At 50.8% G+C, this 20,922-nt stretch overlaps 1 long non-coding RNA gene across 1 annotated transcript; it reads left to right on the top strand.

Annotated features, from left to right (window-relative positions):
• Positions 1-14,442: 14,442 nt before the first annotated feature.
• Positions 14,443-18,327, top strand: LOC150044931 (uncharacterized). Its single transcript, XR_016532914.1, has 3 exons — positions 14,443-14,731; positions 15,386-15,948; positions 17,867-18,327. It is a non-coding gene; the product is annotated as an uncharacterized LOC150044931 (long non-coding RNA).
• Positions 18,328-20,922: the final 2,595 nt, after the last annotated feature.

The raw sequence follows: 20,922 nt of genomic DNA, 5'->3' as shown, positions 1-20,922 counted from the left end.
CTGTCAGGCGTGTCACTAAGCCATTGATTGCCACCTGGTGGCAGCACAGAGAGCCATTTCCAGTTCCCTCTCCAGGCCAACTGATGGCTTCATCCCTCATTATAGATAGAAGCAACAACAGCAGCGGAAAAGGCAAAACAGCCAGCCAACCAAACAGAACATGCCGTCATTGACTGCCATGTAATTGGAAGTATCTGGAAACTTGGTGGCTGTGGGGCTTCTCGCCTAACAAGCTCAGCCGGAGAGGTGGTAGAGATCACTCTGATTTCCTGCGCTCCTTCGTCTGCCATACCGGGCCATGACCACCGTGGCTACTCAGCTGTGGCCAGTTAGCCGTGGCCTTTGTCAGCCCACAGATGCATGCTTCTAACACAGGGGCCTTTGCAGGGGACATGGAGCCCCCTGCTGTACATCTACTTAAGGGCAATGAAAACAAATGAGTGAGAACGAAGGCCTCAAGAGAACAGGACCTCAGATGTGTTTACTCGCCTGTGTGCTGCAGGCCCTTCTCGGGCATCTTAAATGAAGGCCAAATGCCTGTGCTCTCTGTATTATGCTGGATGTGGCCACCAAGAGCCTGCAGAGTGGCCCTGCTCAATATGAGAGGGAGGGGAATTCATAGGAAACCTCGAGAGATCAGCGGTCACCTCTGGTCACCTGCCGTACAATGACATGGGCAGTAACCAGGAGGCAATGCTGGGCTCTGACCAGCTCTCGTGTCAGACCTTTTCTGAGCAGGTCGCAGCACACATGAGGAAGAGAGCAAGCTCAAGTGGAATCCAGAGGAATGAGACCTGCAGCTGGAGTGCGGTGGGTGCCTGGCTGCTTTTCGCTTGAGAGGGTGTGATTGGTAGCTGAACCATCCCGGCTGGAGGAAATCCACACTGCTTCCAGAGGGAAGATGATATCACTAAACACGCCCCTTTCCCAGTGTGTGTGATGCTCATTTAAATATTTACTTAGAGCAAATACATTTTAATGAATTTTCAGTTAAAGTTAAATCAACTCATTAAACCACATTTAAGGGATCAGAAATGTAAAAGCAGTGCTGGGAGCATCTTGTTAATTTCCAAGTCTGGCTGACTTGAACCTGGGGAAAGCACGGCCTGCAGGAAGGGTTGCCTTCCTTGGGGTGAGCCTGCCTCCCCGTTTGCCGGGGAGATGAGGCACCAGGAAGGGAGCTGCTGTGGAGTGGCCGCGCTCAGGGGAGATGTCACCCCCCAGGGGAAGGATTGGCGGAGGCTCCCCGCTCGTCCCGCTTGTCCTGCTCCCTGCTCCGGGCTGCCTCACTCCAGAGCCCTGATCTTTAGTTCCTCTTGGAATTTGCCAACAGGAAACACTTACCAGAGCCCAGAGGGCTGGGTGGGGGAGAGAATGACATCCAGGCATCCCTTATTCTCTTGTCCTTTCTCGGGTTTGATGTCAAGTGCTTGACATTTATGCTTCTCCATAATTACAGCTCCCCGATGATCCTCCAGGCGTTAGCTCTGCCTGCTGGAGACTCTGCCCCCCTCCTCTGCCTGTCCAGCAGGGTGGTGGGGGGTGGGGGGGCGCCGGCGGGAGCCTCTGCTAATGCAAAGGCTGCCATCTTGTTCACCTTGCCCAGCCTCTGTGAGGAATCCCCGGACCTTCGCTCCCAATCGATGGGCCTTGCTTCTTACTGGGAACGCGGGAGGCTCTGGCTCTGGTCACAGAGGGCCCTTTGGTAGTGAAGGCCTGGGACGCTGACTGAGCCTTTCCACCCTCTGCCTAGTTGGCTGCAGGACTTCCAAGCCCGGGACCTGGGGCCAAGGCAGCCATTTCTTCTGGAAGACACAGTCCTTCTGCCGTGGTTTTGGGACACTGCACGGGCTTTTGTCTATTTGGGTTTATTTTCCCATAGTGTTCGTTTTAGCTTCTAGGTTTAATCATTTTTCTAAATGTTTGATGCTTTTGCATGTAAAGAATGTCTAATAAATCCAGCCTCGGGAATGCACGCTATACTTAAAGTCGGTAGGAATGGTTTCAGAGTTTGTTCAACAACAGCAACAACAAAGTCCTGTAGGGATGAAAACATAGTCACATTTTTAACACAAATATCCATGCTTTGCATACTCAGTAAGTGGCTGTGTGTGTGTGTGTGTGTGTGTGTGAGTGTGAGTGTGCGCGCGTGCGCGGGCGTGCATGGGCCAGAACTGAGGCTTGAACTCAAGCCTGTATCTTTGCTTGGCTTTTTAATCTCTTGGCTGCTTCTCTACCACGTGAGCCACACACACCTCTTGGCTAATTGGAGGTAAGACTCTGGTGGGTATTTCTGCTCAGGCCACCTTCAGACCACAGTCCTTCTTATTTCAGCCTCCTGCAAAGCTAGGGGTACAGGAGGGAGCCGTGTTCTTCCTTTCAGTGATTTGAGACATTGTGGAAATTATTGTGCAAAAGGTCTAATGACGATCACTTTTGGAGTCTGCTGATGACCCCAGACTGAGGCTATTGAGTTATTTCTCTAATTCACAGAAAATAAACATTTGGATCATAGGTCATAATGCCAAATTGTTACTCAAGTTTAAAAATCCGCAGGGAAGCGGAGCGTGGTGGCTCACACCTGGCATCCTAGCTACTCAGGAGGCTGAGATCTGAGGATCCAGGTTCAAAGCCAGCCCAGGCACAAAAGGACCGGAGACTTAGCTCCAGTTAACCTCTAGAAAGTGGGAAGTGGGGCTTGGCTCACGGGTAGGGCAGTAGCCTTGAGCTGAGAGCTCAGGGACAGTGCCCAGGCCGAGTTCAAGCCCCCATGACCACCCACCCCCCAAACCCACAGGGAAAAAATACAATATTTCCTTTTTACAAGAAGTTAATCAGGTCTATGTTTATAAATAATTCCTAGCTTCCCACTGAGTTGGGGGGGGATTTTTTTTACATTAAAATCGTTGTGTTGCTTACATGCATTGTGTACTTTAATTAGAGTAGCACTTGAGCAGAAGTGGGAGAGGATGTTAATTGTTTTTCTGGAGTCAGGAACCATCCAAGCTTTGCCTAATCCAGAACAGAAGTGCCAAGCAGAAGGGGAGACCATAGAAATAATTAGTATTCCTTTTCTCCTTAATATTTTCTTTTTCACAAGCATGTGTATAGCTGCCAGAATGCCTCTGAAGACGGGGTGGTTGGCTTCCTGACTGTTCATACAAGGTACACACGGCCACTGCGAAAGCAAACTCAGGGTTCCCCATCCATGCCGCTGCCTCCTCACCGGCCCGCAGAGCGTGCGACGGCCAGGGCTCAGGATGCAGGAGCCCGGAAGTCCATTCACTCATACGAGATGGATTTCCCGCCTCTGCTTCCCATCTGTGATTTCATGGTTGGACTCAAGCGTCCGCAGATGTGAGCCATCGGGGAGCAGTGAAGGCCCCCAGAACTCCACAGCAGATGAAGGAAGAGGGGTGTGGGCTCCCGGCCTCACAGGGGCCGTGGGGTCTGATGCCTCCATCAGGTCTGTGGAGTCTCAACTTGGGGCCATGTCTTTCTAATGGTCCATAAGGACCAGAATCCGTCCCCTCCACCACCGGGGACACAGCCAGACCACAGCTGTGACCGGGGGTGGCCCTCACCACACGCTCCATCTGCTTGAACCATGACCTTCGATCCCTGTTCTTGAATTGGTGAGAAACACATCAGAGCCATTAGAAACCATCCAGTTTATGGTGATTGGTGTGTGTGTGTGTGTGTGTGTGTGTGTGTGTGTGTGTGTGTGTGTGTGTGTGTATTCCTTCGTTTGCTGTTTTAGGTATTAACAGAGATAAAAAAATAAAATCTCTGAATGTGATTGAGTGAAAGGCAGTAAATTAAAGGAAGCAAGAGGTTCTTAAACAAATTGCTATCTTGATTTGACCAAAAGTCCTTGAACCACAGAAGGTCTCATGGGGATTCTACCATGTAGTTATATCTGTGATGAAATGGATTGTATTTTTTTATTGTTAACACTAAAAAGTTTCTTAAAAATCCATCTGTATTTCTTTAAAACATGGCAGAGATATTTCTAAATGCTAATTTAGTTAAACATTATATGAAAGTATTGAAAATCATTATTTTTCTCACCCGTCATTTGGACCTGAATACTTTTCTATCTATATGCAAATGTTGAATTCCTTCGCCTACCTTTTTATTTTTACCATCTTGTAATTTTGCCTATTTAATGAAGTTGAAATTAATGAAGTTCTGTTGAGTCGGTGACGCTTTCAATAGAAAGTTGGAAGTTCTGTTCCTGAGTGTAAATTAGGCGAGTGCATTCTACTTCGTTCTTTGTGTTGGTACCAAGCCCCTATTTGTCTTCGGGTATTCAAGTATGATGTGTTATTAATACCAGTTCACTGAATCTTCAAAACTCAGACTTATATTTGAACAGAGGCAGTCACTTCTTAGAAGTGGAGCACGGGAGGTAAGTCTTCACCTTTGTTCCTGGTTATCTGCCCAGTGCCTGGCGACTTTTGGGGTGCCTTCCCTAGCATGTATTTGGGTTGGATTCATCTGTGTTTTAACTGTAATTTAAGATCTCTCTGGGAGAGAAGTTTATAAGCAAAATTACTCCTAATTGTGTGTTTTACTTCACTCCTGCTTAATGAGAGATTAGAAAACAATTTAGTTCCCACAGAACAGGAGGCAGTTGCCCCTGGGTGGGGTGGGGGGGGAGGAAAGGGACAAAGATTTCTCTAATTTTAGGCTGTAGAATGCAGAACAAAGCCCAGCAGGGCACAGAATGGTTACAGGGCACAGGTGGCACTCCCGGCTCAGTACCTTTATCCAATGTTCACTTCTCACCCCCACCTGGAAATAATGTTTCTCAAGCTATGTGAACGCAGCTCCACCCAGTCAAGCCGACACCTAGAATTCAGCGTCACATCCAGAGAAGACACTGCTCCCTCCACACCTCTTTGAGCAGGTGAGGAGAGGCCTTTCCTTTGAGGCCGCCTGCTCCAGCCACCAGGGAGAGGAGGGGCAGGCGGCGGTGAGTTCGTGGCACTGGGGGACGGTGTCTGAGGGTGGGGGCTCCTTACCAGGGCCGTGGCAACTACGCTTGCTTTGTTGGGCAAATTAGTAGCCGGCAATGCTGGGGACAGTTCTGGGGACTGGATCCCAGGGGCAGAGGAGGCAGCTGCAGCGCTGGGAGGGAGCACTGCGAGTCTGTCTTTCCTCTAGCTCTGGATCACTTGCTCGTTGCCTGCAGCATGCAGTGGCTTCCACGAGCCCCTCCTCAGTCTCCATCTCGCGTTCCAGTGGCATTCTCTGGGTGTGCTTGCCTGTCTCTTTGTGGTGGAAACAGGATGAGATCTGGAGGGTGTTACAGTGGCTTCATATATTCTCATGTGCCTGCACTGGGACTTGAACTCAGGCCTCACAGCTGGGGCCCTGCCCTTTGAGCCACAGCTCCATTTCCTAGTGGCATCGCTTTTAACTCGACGTCGGTGAGGCCCCAGATTAAGATAATTTGCACTGATAAACCCAAAGGCGATTCTCTGGGTCCAAAGAGGAAAATACCGGGAGAAAAAGACCTTTGTACCTGCTGTGTGTGGCTGTAGGCAGGGCCAGGATGCCAGGGCATCACAGCCATTTTCACACTTCTGGAAAAGCTGAGAACTGACCCCACGGGTGGCTGTGGTCTGCAGCCATGTGTGAATACCACGTAATCGGATCCACACCACCCCTCCCGGCCCCCTGTCTGTCCCACCCCACTGGTGCCCCTCAAGGTCAGAATCTTGCGCTGCTACTTGAGCGGCATCATCTCAAATGGAATGAAAGGGTTCATTTCTGGAGAGTTGTTTAATGTCTGCAGTGTTTCCACAGTGGAGAAGAGCCAAGTCTCTCACATTCTTCCATCCCTAAGCCATCATGGAGAGCCCGACAAAACCATCAATCCTGAAAACAACAAAAGAAAGAAAAACCAAACCAAACCAAACCATCTATGGTCTAAACACTGGGCGAGCTGAAGCTCTACCGCTCCACATTTCTATCCCGCATTGAACCCCTCCACGCGATCCTAGTGCAGGCCGCTCCTGAGCTCAAAGCAAGGGCACCTTCCGGGAGAACAGGCCAGGAAAAGTCAGGCCTGGCACTGGAATGTGTCCTTCAAATTTCTGCTGTAGAAGAAAACAAATACCCAGTTCAGGCTACACCCATTGCTTGTCTCTGGTGGATGGTGTGTCTTGGGAGAGGGAGGAAAAGTGCACAGGAATAACTCACGGGAGAGTTATTGATTCCCCCTCTGTGCTTCAGGCGCAGGTCTGGCTCCGGCACTGAACGGTGGCATCTCTTGACTGCAGTCAAGAGTCCGCTGAGACATGGAATCCCGCGTGGGCCAGCGTTTTTCCAGTACGGGCTGAAGTGAGCCTTTTTAGAACCCTGGACCGTGCAGTTTCTTTCAAGTGTACAGGTCTCTAAACTTCGCTGGACAACCTGACGAGTGACTGGTGATGGAGAGGCTGTGATTTGATGCTCACTCCATCTTCCCAGACAGAAGACAGGAAGCTCATTAGAGAGCTCTGAAGTGGTGTGTGCCACGGCCCCGGTACTGAGTTCAACCCAGGACCTCTCGCACGCTAGGCAAGTCACGTGTGCTCTCACTAGACTTGTAGATAGGTTTTTATGATTGGCTTTTGCTGTTTGTTCCTGGCTGGCTTTGAACTCAAACTCATGCTGCTTCTATCTGTCTCCTGAACGGCCGGGAGTCCAGGTGTGTGCGCGCCGCCGTGCCGGAACTCTCTGTATTGCCGTGAGAGCTCCAGTTTGGGGGCTGGGAAAGTAAAATCTCAAGACATGGTCAGCAGACATGGCACATGTAAAGATGGTGAGCAGGGACCTTGAAGACTCTCATTTGGCACTCAATCTGTCAACAAAGGTGAGATGATGCGACTCTCCCTTCTTGGGCGTGGCTGGTAAGGAAGGAGTCCATATCTTTCAGAAGACTCATCCCGAGTGTGCCACGGAGGCAGAGAAGATGGCGAGGCCATCACAGAGAATCGGATCCTGTGTCATGGGATTGTGAACTCTTGGAATCGCCTGCCCCTCACAGATGGGTGACATTCTGTCCACTCCCTCCCTGCTGGCATTTGAAGTGATTTGAGCAGTACTTAATAAAGAAGGAAAATGTAAGTCTTGCAGCAGTTCTCGGACCAGGACGGTTTCCAGGGCGAGCGGAGGCACTGTGTCTCAGGTGCTTCCTGCACAGTGGTGGAGGGGCCTCCGGCTGGACTGTCCAGGCTCACTGTCTCCTGTGTTTCCCAGGAGCTGGACTCCACACCTTTCTCTTCTGCCGGGACTGAATTTACCTTCAAGGGGTCACAGCCTCTCAGCAGGTCCTGGCACAGAGCGGGACAGATTGGTGGCTACCTCTCCGTAAAATCTCTACAAAGGCAGCGCCTGCGACCCTGGCGGACCTCTGGAGCCGGCCAGCAGCAGAGCCTCATGAACAGTGTGTGGCAAGACCCAGAATCTCAGCTCCAGCCTTTCCCAGACCACAGCCGACCGCTCCAAGGTCAGGAAGCACTCCAGCTGCCTGGTTTTGTTGTCAATCTAACCCTTGGGATGTCAACTGATCCCAGCTAATGGCAGCTGCCACGCTGGGGTTTCTGGGAACCTGACTTTAGCCCGAATCTCCTTTTCTTCATTTCTTTGAAACCGCCTTTAGCTCCGGCTGAGGGATACGCAGAGTCTGGCTCTGCCCTTCAGCGATTTCTTTTTGTTTGTTTATGATTTTTGTGGGAGAATTAGCGGAAGCAGAAAGAGCACAAAGATTATCTTTTGATGAAAGATTAATACTCGCAGAGGAGATGGCTGATTAGTTTTTATCTTTGACAAAGCCAGGGGAAATTAATTTGGCAGGCATCTTACCTCGGCACATTTTGTATTCGCTGAGGAAAGTCTCTCAGGCTTACCCAGTCGTGGGCTCTGCTGGGAAGCTGGGTTTATTAAGACCAGGCTTAGGAGCGCGTGCTCTTGAGGATGTGTGCTCTGGAACACCCGCAGAGCGGGTCTGGGGATAACTGCGCGAGCTTGGAGGGTGAGTGTTCCCCGAGCCAGCCTTCCTCCCGATGTGTGCAGGCAGGAACAAAACACTTCTTTAAGTCCCCGCCCCCTGCCAGTGGTGGCCGCCTGGGAATCCTCTGTGCTGCTTCCTTCCAGATCTGGAAAGGGCAGCCCGTGAGTGAGGGCTGTCCGAGGTCCTGAAGCTTCGTTGGTGAACTGAACACCCGGCCACGGGGCTGGCTGTGCTAAGAACCCGGAGAGAGGAGCATTGACCAAGTGTGTGCACTCACCCACACCAGAGCTGTCCATCCCTGCTGCCCTCTGGCCCAGCAGCCCTCCATCGCCAGGCCACCCCGCTGGCCCAGTGCTGACAGGGACAGCCCGGGGCTCTTCTAGGGGCATCTGTTGTGACAGATTGAGGCTGCTTGCCTCTGCTGGGGAGGCGAGGCTAGCCCCCACACTCTTATTTCTAAAATCCCCGCCATCATGTGGCTGTAATTTAGATTTGTGTGGGAGCCTGGCTACTGACATTTTTCCTGTTCCATGTCTTTCTCACTCTTCACGGTCACATTTTCTTCTTCACAATAACAATATATTTATACAGCTGCAGTTGTTCAACCTTGAGTTTCTGCTGGGTTTTGTTCCTTTTTATTTCTCCTTTCCTTTTTTTTTGGTAATGCAGAATCCATTCGAATGGAATGAAGTTATCTAATTGGTACCCAGAGACGGATATGCCCGGTGCCATCTGCCCACAGAGGAGCTTCACAGATCAATGTCTCCAATCCTCTGGGGAGGGAGGCTCTTTGCAAAGTACAGCGCAGCGTCTTCAGAAGACATGGCAGGGCCTTCTCATGGTGCTCAGCCCCTGGCCGTGTCAGTTCAAAACCTCTGAAGCAGCAGACGGGAAGATTCGCCCTGTGTCCTCTGCCCAAGGCCCATGGAAGTCAATGCAGTCGTTTAAGGCAGGGATGTTATATGTTCTTTTTAGAGCCAGTTGGCCATTATTTTATATTTCTGTTCCACTGTAAGGTAGATTGTGGCACCCATGCTGCGGTGGAGTAATATATACTCTTCACCAAAGAACTCTGTGTTCTCACTTTCCATGAACTCGCAATAAAAACAAGCTACAAATAGTTAACGTGAAGGGAGAAGGTTTTATGCTCTGTTAGGCCGAGACTGCTGGCGGATCACATGCTCGGGCCTTGTTCTAAGCAGACCTGGAGTAGGTTGGGTGGAACACACATTTGTTGAGCCCGTGAAGCTTCCTGGCAGGGAAGCTGTTACGTAACTTGTACATGGTGGCGGATGAGTGTGGCTTGGTTCACGAACTTGAGTCCTGCAGCCAGGCTCTGCTAGCAGCGTTGCAAGTTCTGGAGCTGGTGACAGGTCCTTCCCCACACCCAGCCTGTGGGCTGGCAGGCAGGGGGGCCTCTGTGGATGGAGGCTAGGACGGAACTGAACTTTCTTTCTGAACGTTAGATGAACGAGACGGGTGTTGGCTGGCCAATCGTGTATCCCAGCAGCGATGGGATGGTGGCTTCATAAAATGCTTGCCGTCAAATGTTTTGTCTTGCAATCTGGCCCTTGGACGACATGAGGCCTTGGCAGCTGACGTTTATGGCTTTCCATAGATGTTTTCAGAGGAAATTTACACCGCATTTTACTGCAGCTAGGTCACATAAAGCAGGGAGTTTTGCCACCAAAAAAAATGAAAAGAGGAGAAACTGCATTCTTCAGTTTCTTATAAATCAGCTTTAAGGACATAAAATTATCTACATAAAAGATAAATGAATGGAAATGAACACATCTACGAACCACGTCTGTTTCAACTTCCTTTCACTCCGGGGTGCTTTCCCGACATCTCGGATGCAATCAGAATTCTAATGTTCCCGTGCGTTCTTCCTCAGTGTCCACAGACAGTGAACCCTGAGAATCTCCCTGAAGAACTGCAAGCCGGCCCAGCCCAGCGAGGTGTGTGTGTGGGGGGCACTGCACAGGTGTTGAAGACGGCTTCCTGCCAGCCCTGCGTCCCCAGTCCGATTAGATCACCAACAAAGTCACCTGGAGTGTGACAGCCCATGGCAAGGGGGACAGGAGAAAGCACAGCTGGCCCCGGTCTGCGCCCAGACTCCTGTTCACGGTGTCCGTGTGTTAGCTGGCACTCCCCCACGATTTCCTCGTGCACACGTCCTTCTTCCCACCCCCCCTCTCAGCACACTCTTCAAGGCCACCTTTCTGATGTGCCACGTCACGTGGCATGTGCAAGTAGGCACGGTGCATATTGAATGTACTTGTATTTTTGCATCTAGGCACGGGTACGTCCGTAAGGACTGTTCATGAATCTGGGTTCATTTACGTGGTCTTCTTTCCCAGGGGAGGCCGGGTGGACATTTCTCATTATTATCTTTTAAGTCATGGTGTGGCCATCGTTCAACATCCCACACACTGCGATGCACAGCCGTTCGCATGACCGGTTTTCTGTGACAGACGTTTAGGCTTCCCTCACAGGCTTGCTGCTGTCGTAAATTATGCTTTCCATCCCATTTTTGCATGTCTTCCCGCAGTTTTGGTTATTTCCTCAGAACCAGTTTCCAGACGTGGGGTGGTGAGTAGTGGTGTGTTTGAGTTTCCTCAGGGACCCCTCCTTCTCCATGGTGGGTGCTCTCATCCGAGTTCCCGCTGAGGACAGAGACCATGCAAGCCTCTGTGGCTTCTCAGGTTCTAAGGTTGTTTCAGACTCACCACTGAATGAATGAGCTATGGAACACAACTTAGTTACCTCACCTCACAGAGCACAACGCAGCTCCAACCAGGACCTGGTGACATTTGCTGAACACTTCTTTCCTAAGTCTGATTTTGGAGGAGCGAGTGTATTGTATGTTTCCTCGCAGTGACTGAATTACAGCTGTGCTCCTGAGAGAAAGGAAAGCTCTGGAAGAACAGAAATATAAATCAACAGGAAACTGTACGTCCCCAAAGGATGAAAGGGCTCTCGAGTAAATGCAGCCAGCCATCAGAGTGGGTGGGGTGGGGTTTGTCCTCTCCCAACTCCCCTCCAGTCATCAGTAAAACCTCAACTCAGATTCCACAGCTCGACTTGGTGGGAGCATTCGGTAAGAAGAAACTGTCGCCACGTTTTTACATGCACCTCCTCATTCTGCTCTAATATCCGCTCCAGGGATGGCGTTGTGTGTGTGTGTGTGTGTGTGTGTGTTCGCGCGCGCGCGCGCGTGTGTGTGTGTGGGCGTGTGTGTGTGTGCATGCGTGCTGTCTCCCCAGAGCCCTCTGGTCTGTGGCATCTCCCAGCCACCCTCCCCCCGCACCCCGCCAGGGTTACCCTGGTCTTGACTGGTTGTTGTAGAATGACTCTCGTGTTGAGTTCTCCATGGGCAAGATGAAGGTTGCTTTCTTTTCTTTCCTTTTTCTTTTCAAGAAAGCTGAGACAACATGCAGACAAATGAGTAGGTCTATAAATACCGAACTATTTGTGGGCAGTTAAATTTGGACCTCACATATTTTTCACACCATGAACTATTCTTTTTTTTATTTTTTTCCCCAACTGTTAACAATGTGTAAAAGAAAAGAAGAAACTTTCCTTGTTCACAAGCTGGACAAAGCGAAGAGACTATGATTTGGCTCCGAGGGTCTTTTGTAGACTATGAGAATAAAAGAACGTTATGCCACTCTGTATCCTAAAAATAATTAACCAACACGAGGAAATTAATAATGCAGATGGCATGTATGGCGGGTTGAAGAAACAGCTGTCTTATGGGTAGAGGTTAACTATTATTATAATTATAATTTCATGCCTGTTTGAAAGAGTATGCATGGTGGCCTGTGCGGTGTGGCTGGAAGGTTTTCTCTGCCGTGTGTGGTTTGAGGGTTTCATTGTCACAGCCACCTGTATCCATAGTAACACGGCCAGATGGAGAGAAAATGGGGTTGAGTTGGTATGAACAGCATAATAAAGAAACCACCTTGGACGCGTCGTTGAGTTGCTAGCGTCTGATGGGCCCCTCCCTCCCCAGAGCTGTGGGTGCCAGTGTGACAGCTGCCTTGTGTGTTCCCTTAGCTCAGGGCACCGGGAGATTTGAGGGGATCAGCAGGGACCCCTCCTTGCACCCTGGGTGGGGCCACGCCTGGCCTTGGCTTGCTTTCCTCAGTCCCCGGATCCGGGGTCCGCTCGTCTCCTGGGCTCTGAGCCCGTGGCTCTGTCTCCATGTCTGCTGAGCTTTCCCGACCCAGCCTCCCACCACAAGCCTCACCGGCATCGCAGGTTCTAAGCCTCCAGAATTCTGGGGACAGCTTCCACTTTTCCAACGGGGCTTGGACTCCCAAAGAGGGGGAGGAGGAGGGGGAGGGGGAGGGGAGGAAACAGAAACCCCAGACTGTCCACCGCTGGGCATGGACAGGTGCAGGACAAGCCTGTCCACCCTCCCACTCCCACGGGGTGGACGCCTCCCTTGAGGGTCTGTGGTTCATTTCCTGTTAGAGGGTGGGATGGAAAGGGCCCCTGGGTGGGGACGGTGACACAGAGCCATCCAGTGTGGTGGCCAGCCATGGTGGCGGGCCTGAGGCCTGGGTCAGCCATCCATTCTGCCCCACTAGAAACAGTCCAGCCACCGGGGAGGCTCCACCCACACCCACGAGCGTGCCAGAGCAGGCGTGGGGGGAGAAAGGCGGCTGTGGACCCCCAGCGTGGACCAGGTGTCTTCACACATCCTTTCCAGGGCAACGCGTTCACAGCCAAACATCATGGGGAGCCGAGAAGGGCGGATGGCGGCCAAACCCTTCCGCACCGCCGGGGTTGGCCTCTCCTTAGCTCACGTAAAATACCAACAGCCATTAAAAGAAAAATGCCTGCCTCTCAGGATCCCTTCTGTAACGTTATCACCCACCCAGCATTTCATGCCCTTCTGATAATAGGAAATAGAACGCACTTGTTTGTTTAAAATCTGCTAATTAACGTCTGTTTTGCTTACACTAATGCTTCCTTCAGGGATGGCACATGCATTATTAAATGCTGCTTAAGGAAAGAAAACTGTTCAGCACTGGTTCAAAACTCTTTGACTGATAGAGATGGAAAAGTCTACATAAAATGGCAGGGAAAAAAAGTGAATAGTTGCCATGAACACGCCTCTCCACAAAAACTCTGTCCTCCTAGGTCTCTCTCTGTAGTTGAGCACGCACCTGCCTCCGGGCCTTTGCATTTGATCTTTCTCTTGGATCAAGGTAATTTTTCTTCCCATAACATCCCTTCGCCCTCTAGGAACCTGGGTAGCTCCTTAGAAAGAAAAGGTGAGCCCCTGAGTGTCGGGTGGAGGCTGTGAGGCAGACTTCCCATGCTCCACGGGTTGGATCCTGGTCTCGCCGGGCCTGACAGCTCAGAATCTTCCTCTTAAATATCACAGGCTAATTAAGAGGAAGAGTTGGACCATGGGTCAAAGGTCAGGGGGAGCCTCTATGAATCGCTGCGGCAGGCTGAGGACGCGAAGGACGAAGTCAAAGCCAAGCGGAGGTGAGGGATCAAAGGAGAAAGACTTGAAAGTTGGCTCGGGAAAGATGTCTACTTCAGTAGAAGTAGACAGACCTCAAACTGCAACAGGAAGCATTTGGTGATTCCTCTGTCTTCTTAATTTTCGGCCTTTAAGACCCAGTATATTTTCATCTGGGGTTGAGACGGAAGTTCCCGTAGGATGTGGAAATGCACGCACATGCTCTTGAGATACACGGGCAGGGAAGGCCAGAAGAAATGGTAAGAGAGGGCGCAGAGGGAAGCAACCATGATTAAAGTACACTACGTGCATGTGCGGACATGTCACCACGGAGCGCTTTTCTTTATGAAATCAGTAGGCGCCACGCACACAAAGCTGGGAGCACCATTAGGAAGAAAACCTAGGCAATAATGGAATATCAATGCAAAGCCTGGGAACTCATACTTGACATTCCCCCGTTGAGCTATCACTTGGAAATTACTCTTCTTTATGTGCATTGCATTTTGCTGGAAAGTACATATATAGGCTTGGCTTTGCTCGTGTAATTAAAAGCATCCTTGTAGTGAATTCTGAAGTGTCCAATTTACGCAGATTGTCGTTTGCAGCTCCCCGTGCTGGCTAATCAGTCTGTCAAACATAATAGCCAATTTGGGCTGGAAATATTTAATCCTGTGTGAATGGACTTATCAGCTTGTCTTAGAAAGACAATATATGACTTCCTGGCAAAGAAATGGGCGCAATTACATGGCAATTATGCGGAGTCTTGTTTTTGGGGAAAAAAGCCCCTAAAACACAAAACCAAAAAAATCCCCCAACCCACACACTAAGCTAATTCCATGGTGGAGGGACTCGGAAGTCACAATGGAGGGCTCAGAACATTCCAGAATGAGAGAGTTCACGTGGGTTGATTTCAGAACCTTATTCTGGAATCGGAGTCCAGGTCTGTAGAGGAAACGTTGGGCCCTGGACTGGTCAGGGGAGGCTGAGAGAAGGGCTGGCAAAGCCCGGGCAAGGACGAGTCTGCTCTGGGCGTTCTGAGTCCTTGCTTGCTTTTGTTAACGTGGGAGACACGCGCTCTGTCAAGTTCTGCCGGGACCTTTGGGTTCGGCAAGAACAAAGGCAAATGTATTCAGAGGAGAACCGAGTCACTTGGCCTCTTCTTTGTTAGCTTTTTGCTATTTCTTAAAGACATGAATTTTTCATAGGAGCCTAACGACTGCACTTTCTGGCCTCCCAAAAGATCAGTGTGTATGCGCTTAGTGCTTGCTCTCTCTCTCTCGCGCTCTCTCTCTCTCTCTCTCTCTCTCTCTCTCTCTCTCTCTCTCTGTCTCTCTCTCTCTGTCTCTGTCTCTCTCTCTGTCTCTGTCTCTCTCTCTGTCTCTGTCTCTGTCTCTGTCTCTCTCTCTCTCTGTCTCTCTCTCTGTCTCTCTCTCTCTGTCTCTGTCTCTCTCTCTGTCTCTGTCTCTCTCTCTCTGTCTCTGTCTCTCTCTCTCTCTCTCTCTCTCTCTCTCTGTCTCTCTCTCTGTCTCTCTCTCTCTTCCCCCCCACTTGTCCCCTCTCTCTCCCCCCTCTTTCTTCCTTCTCTGTCTCTGTTTCTGTCTCTCTGTCTGTCTTTGTTCCTTGCCTCGAGCCTGGGAAACATTCGAGTTGTTCTGTGGCTCAGAATGAACCCTTGTGCAGATCAGAAGGACATGCTTTCTGAGACAGATTTTAATGCCCTGGGCGGGGGGGATGGAGGATGGAGTATTGTGGACCAATTTAGGGCTATTTGAATCTGAAAGAATCTGGAAATCAAAGAAGGCCCTCAGTGACAGACCCAAGGGGCCTGCAGCGCCTCTCTTCTGATCTCCAGCGGAGACGGCATGGACGGGAGTGGATTTCCTCCTCTGCATTGGCAGGGATTCCACCCACATGCAGTCCACGCAGCAGAGGCCGGGAGACGGAGAGGCCGGGACCACAGCCATGCCAGGGGTGGAGGCATCGCCATGATCGTGCTGACTCCCACTCACCAGATGACACAACCAGACACGCCAGCCCACGCCCGGGACACGGCCTGACACGCCAGCCCATGCACGGGACATGGCCTGACACGCCATCCCACACTCGGGACACAGCCTGACACCCAGCCAGTGTTCAGTAGATTTTATTGAACACATGGTTGGATGCATCCAGTTGTCTTTATTAGAATCTTGGTTTCAGAGTAAAACTCTGATGGAACGAGAGCTCGGCAGCAGCAACTGAGTTCCTTACTTTTCTTCACAGACCCCATGGACTGGGACCCGGGAGGCGCTGGGGTAGACGTGCTCTCCACCCACACTTCTCCCCTTGCCGTCCTGATGTCGAGTCTGCAGAGTCTCCTTTCCAGTCCTGACTAACGTGGAGCTGCTTTTCCATAAAAGCGTGGCATCGACCTCTGTGACCTTGAGGATTCAATGCCAGTGCAAAAATTGGCTCTTTGGAGGTCAGGCTTCCGGGCTGGCAGGCTTCAGGCTTCGCGTCACGGCGTTGCCTCACGGCGAGGGTAGGGTGGGGAAGATGTTCCCAGAACAAAACAGCGAGACTCATTAAGTCACCCGGTCCCCCTCACCAGTGAAGACGGGGGACCGGCTGTGCCCACCAGATCACACTCAACCTTTTAGTCTGTGTCTCTGACCTTGAGGCCTGGGCTGAAGGACAGTGCCCGGGTGCCAAGCCACACCCAGAAAACTCTCTCTTGGAGTTCCTGGGCAGTTTCTGGGCAGGTCCATGGAAAGTAAGCCTTCTCCTCCGGGTCAATGGGACCCCAAGCCCTCAGCCCACGGATCTGCTGGGCAGAGTTCCAGAGTGCAGTCAGTTACTCAACTTCTGGGTTCCCTGACCTCTCCTGCGTGAGTGGACCCCATGAGGAGAGGGGTGTGCAGCAAATCTCCGCATCCGTAGGGCTTGCCCCCGTGTTCTCTGTCAGACCGCAGTGTGCGGTGTGGCCCTGGACACGGGGGCCACGGCGTGGGGTAGGACTGGGAATGTGGGAGCTGTGTGCAGATAGCTCCTTCTAATCATGGCTGCCTGAGAGCCTTCCTGCTCTGGAGTCATGGACCTTTCAGAAGGTATTTCTGGGTTGCTATAGTGATTACGGGTGGGGGGGCGGCACGGGGGGCCGGAATCCATGGGTTTGGATTAATTGGCACTGGGAGGCATTGCACTTCCCCTGAGCCCCTCCCAGATCCCATCGACTCAGGAGGCTGCGGTCGGGAGGTCACCATTCAAGTCACCTTGGGCAGAAAAATCTGGGAGACTCCAGTCAGTCACCGGAAAACTAGAAGTGGCATTGTGGCTCAAGCGGTAGAGAACTAGGTTGAGCTGAAGAGCTCAGGGACAGCGCCCAGGCCCAGAGTTCAAGTCCCCCCACCACCATCAACAACAAAAAGATGGCAGAATAATAAATCCATCAAAGGCTGCTGGTGATTCCTAATGTGTGAGCACCACCCAGCCCTTTGCTAGAACTAAAAGACTTATCAAAAATGCGTCAGGGACAGACAAAATTAATATTTATAGACCCAATCATGTAGAAACAGAGTTGCAGTGAGCGTGTCAGTTGCCAGACTTTATAAGGTCTCTGTTCTCTGCCTCCTAGAATTAATTTTAAAATTACACAAAAGCCATTCCAGCTTGGTTGGAGTGTCTTCCTGTCCTGTTTTGATGGAGTTTTATGGTTTGGCTTGGGAGTCAGAGAGAAAAAGAGTATGGGGCATGGATTTAGCAAGACTAGAGGGCCCATATCGAAACGCCAAGCCCCATTTCTCCCACACTCTTCCCTCCCCCTCCACAAATCTGATGCTCTAGACTTAAAAAAAACTCCACTTATTCTTCATTTTAAACATTTCTTGTCAGTGTCAAAGCCAGTCACCCCATACACGTCATGTCTGTCTGGTGAGAACTTCCTGTTCTACTCGAGAGTATTTCTTTTTTAAAGTTTGCTTGTAAAGGGGATGGACAGATGGGTTACAGTTACGTAAGTCAGGCAATGAGTACATTTCTGCTGGACCCTGGGCACCGTCCCTCGTGTCTGAGAGTAGCTTCCTGTGTGTGTGACCCTCTTGCTGGCCCCGAGGTCCCTGGGATAGAGCATGGCTCAGAGAACCTCATCGCGTCTTTAGGAAAAACGTCCGACCTTCAAATGGGAATTTGCAGAGGGCAGCGAGAAGCTGACCAGCTGACCATGGAGAGGACACAGGTCCAGTGGTCTGCCCGGTTTTCTGTCTTGCTGAGGTCAAGGGGACCCCATTTTCCCTGTGTGTCTGGGGGAGCTCAGGACCATATGTGAGAACAAGGTGACCGAGTCTGAACAAGCATGGTGTCTGTGAGAAACTCTGAGGGGCATCATGTCTGTTCTTCTCCAGCTCGCTGACCCTGCGGACCTCGCTTCTGCAAAGCAAAACCAGAAAAGAATGAGGCGCAAACCCAAATCACCCAGCGGGGATTGTTCCAGTGTTGTCTGCGTGTTCTCACAGTGTCAGCTGTCCTCCCAGGTCACCAGCCGTGAACTCACCGGCCGTGAGTTCAGATGTAACCCTCTTTGCAGAGATCACGGCTTCACCATCACGTGATGAAATTATCCTGGTTCTACTGGAGTTCTTAATCCAAGAACTGATGGCGCCCTCATCATAATAAGGGCGGATAAGTAGACACACCGGAGGCAAGTGTGCAGAGCGAGGTTGCCACAAGACAAGGGCTGAACCTGGAAGAGTCCAAGATGGCCCCTGTGTAGGGGGCAAAAACCAGGACGTAAGACCCAGACAATTACACTGACTGTCCTTTTCCTCTTGATTTGCTCAGTCGAAATACCAGTGAGCCCGCTCTCTTTATTTTAGCTGCGATGTGTTTTGTGTTTGTTTATTAATAGGATAGAAATCACAGCATGGATTCACTTGTGTCTTGTTCTTGGCCACTGGATTTATCTCCATCTTTAATTTCCCTTCTGTGACACTGTCTTGCTAAGCTGAATCTGGCTGCTATGGGGAATGGGTGGGCTGGTGGCATTTGAATGGAGAAGGATTTGAAAGGCCGAGCAGGCTCAGCATGAAGGGCTGTCAGGACGGATGAGCCAGGCCACTTGTGGCTGCAAGAAAGAGGTGGTGGGTGCTTTGTGTCCTGTGTCTGCCTTTGGATGCCACCCCTGGCATCCTCTGCATGTCAGTGAGATCTGACATTTTGCACACATGCCCGCAACAGCCTCTGTTTATCCCCCTCTTCTTACTATGAAAGCACCACACTCCAAGGCTGGACAGATCCCCAGCCTGTGTTCTGTTTTGTTGCTTGTGGGGCTTGAACTCAGGGCCCAGGAGCTGGCCCTGAGCTTTTGCACAAGGCTAACGCGCTACCACTTTGAACCCCGGCACCACTTCCGGTTTTCTGGTGGTTACCTGGAGATGGGAATCTCACGGACTCTCCCACCTGAGCTGGCACTGAACTGCGACCCTCAGATCTCAGCCTCCGGAGCAGCTGGGTTGACAGGTGTGAGTTCTGTAGCTTTAGTGGTGCCATCTTACAAAGACAAGGGCAAGGTGCCTATATCGTGGATTTTTTAATTTATTTACTTTTTCACACCTCACGCCACGAAGCCATGGAGACACTGCCTGTTGCATTTCTCCCTCATGAGAAGTCTGTCCCTGACTTGTTTGAGGCCACGAGCAGCTTAGCAGTGGGAGCCCAGCGTATTCTCGAGGAGGATGTGAGGCTTTCATTCTCTTATAAACCAGGACATGCAAGGTGGTTTCACAGCAACTTTTGCCTCAGTTGTATACAAAATGGTCACACAGCTGAGAGGAGTAATTGTACAAAGTCTAAGAGCGTGTGTGACCCTGGGTATACTCTGAAAACAGCCAAGAATAATCGTCTTCGCCTGCCCAGATTCAACGCTCAGTTTCTACAGAGCCCGTTCATACAATGGCTTGAGCGCGGGCACTGGTGCTTTTTAATTTCCCCTGCAGAATGCCGTGACCCAAGGTTAAGTATTATTGAAGTCATGGGAGCCCTGATTATTATATCCTACAAAGACATCGTTATGCCAGTGGGCACATAATAGAGTTCAGAAATAGTTTCAAAAATCTAGAATCATAACAAGGTGGGCCTTACAGTATGTGCTGGGGTTGGAACAATACTGAGAAAACATGGACTTTCACTGACCTGCCTGTTTTCTGACAGAACCTTGCTATACACATTTTCAAAAACAGAAGAGTGCAATTAAATAAAGTCAGAAAGAAGCTAGTTCATAGCTGATACCGGTCAGCAGCGGCAGGTGGGATTTACAATGGCATTTTTTTAAAAAAAAACATTCTATCTATGCCATTGGTATTTTTGATGTCTTATAAAACAGATCTCGGCTGCACCTCCAGGGTGTGTTTACTGAGGTTTCCCGGAGAATGAGCAAGCCCTCTCCCTTTTGCATTGTCTGTGGCTCGTTTTTTTCTCTACATGGCATTCTGCGATGAGAAGGGATCTGCAGGGCCTCTGGGCGTTCTGTGGAAGTGGCTTTGGGCAGTGGATCTCGCATAGAAAGCTGCCAGTTCCCAGGCCTCACCCCGTCAGTTCTGAGACCGTCCCCAGGAATCACAATGTAGGGATTGGAGTCTTGCTTTACAAAGGAGGTGAAATAATTTCTACTAGATTGTCTGACTGATGTATTTTGGGTATTCAGCATGAAAATTCAAACCTGTTCATCCCTTTTTCTTTGTGCCCATAATGGGGCTTGAACTCAGGGCCTGGGTACTGTCCATAGCCTTTTGACTCCAAAGGAGAATCACTGACTCTCAACGGAGGTTGATCTACTGGACTGGACTGGAGACCACAGCGTGTTTTCACAAAGGGAGATGTGGTCTTCCAGGTCTCAGGAGGACACCACGCCTGGGCTCAGAGTGGGACCCCATCTCAGAAAACCCAAGCCCAAACCAAAGATCAAATGGGAAATAAAACAACAACAGGCCGTAATGGCTGGGGGTGGTGGCTCACTCCTGCAATCCCGGAGACCTGGAGGGAGAGGCCTGCAGTACCACGGTATGAGATCAAACCAGGGGGCCCTTTAGGCGTCTCCATCTTAACATATGAACCCGGGTGTGGCAGCAGGCGCTTCCCGTCCCAGCTAGGTAGGAAGATAGCCGCAGGAGGCCCACGGTCTGAGGCTGGGCCCTGAAAATATGAGCCCACACTTGAGAAGCCGTGGAAGGAGACAAGTGCTGGCTGAGCGCCGGCCCGGCGAGCACGGGGCCTGAAGTTTCAACCCTCGTGTAGCAAGAAAAAAAAGAGCTCAGTAATTACAGGGATTTCCTTCCAGTCATGAGTTCAATAAGCATCGATCGAGGGTCTGTGTGCCAGGCCTGGGACTGGAGCTGGTCCCAAGGGACGGTTTCAACGCCGCGCTGGCATCGGCGAGCTCATTAAGGCTGTGGGAAACGGTTTC

Source organism: Megascapheus bottae, chromosome 28 (genome assembly GCF_031878675.1).
Source record: "Megascapheus bottae isolate mThoBot1 chromosome 28, mThoBot2.hap1, whole genome shotgun sequence".
NCBI classification, from domain to species: Eukaryota; Metazoa; Chordata; class Mammalia; order Rodentia; family Geomyidae; genus Megascapheus; species Megascapheus bottae.
The sequence above is the reverse complement of the archived record's forward strand: the minus strand, read 5'-3'. Positions and strand labels throughout refer to the sequence as shown.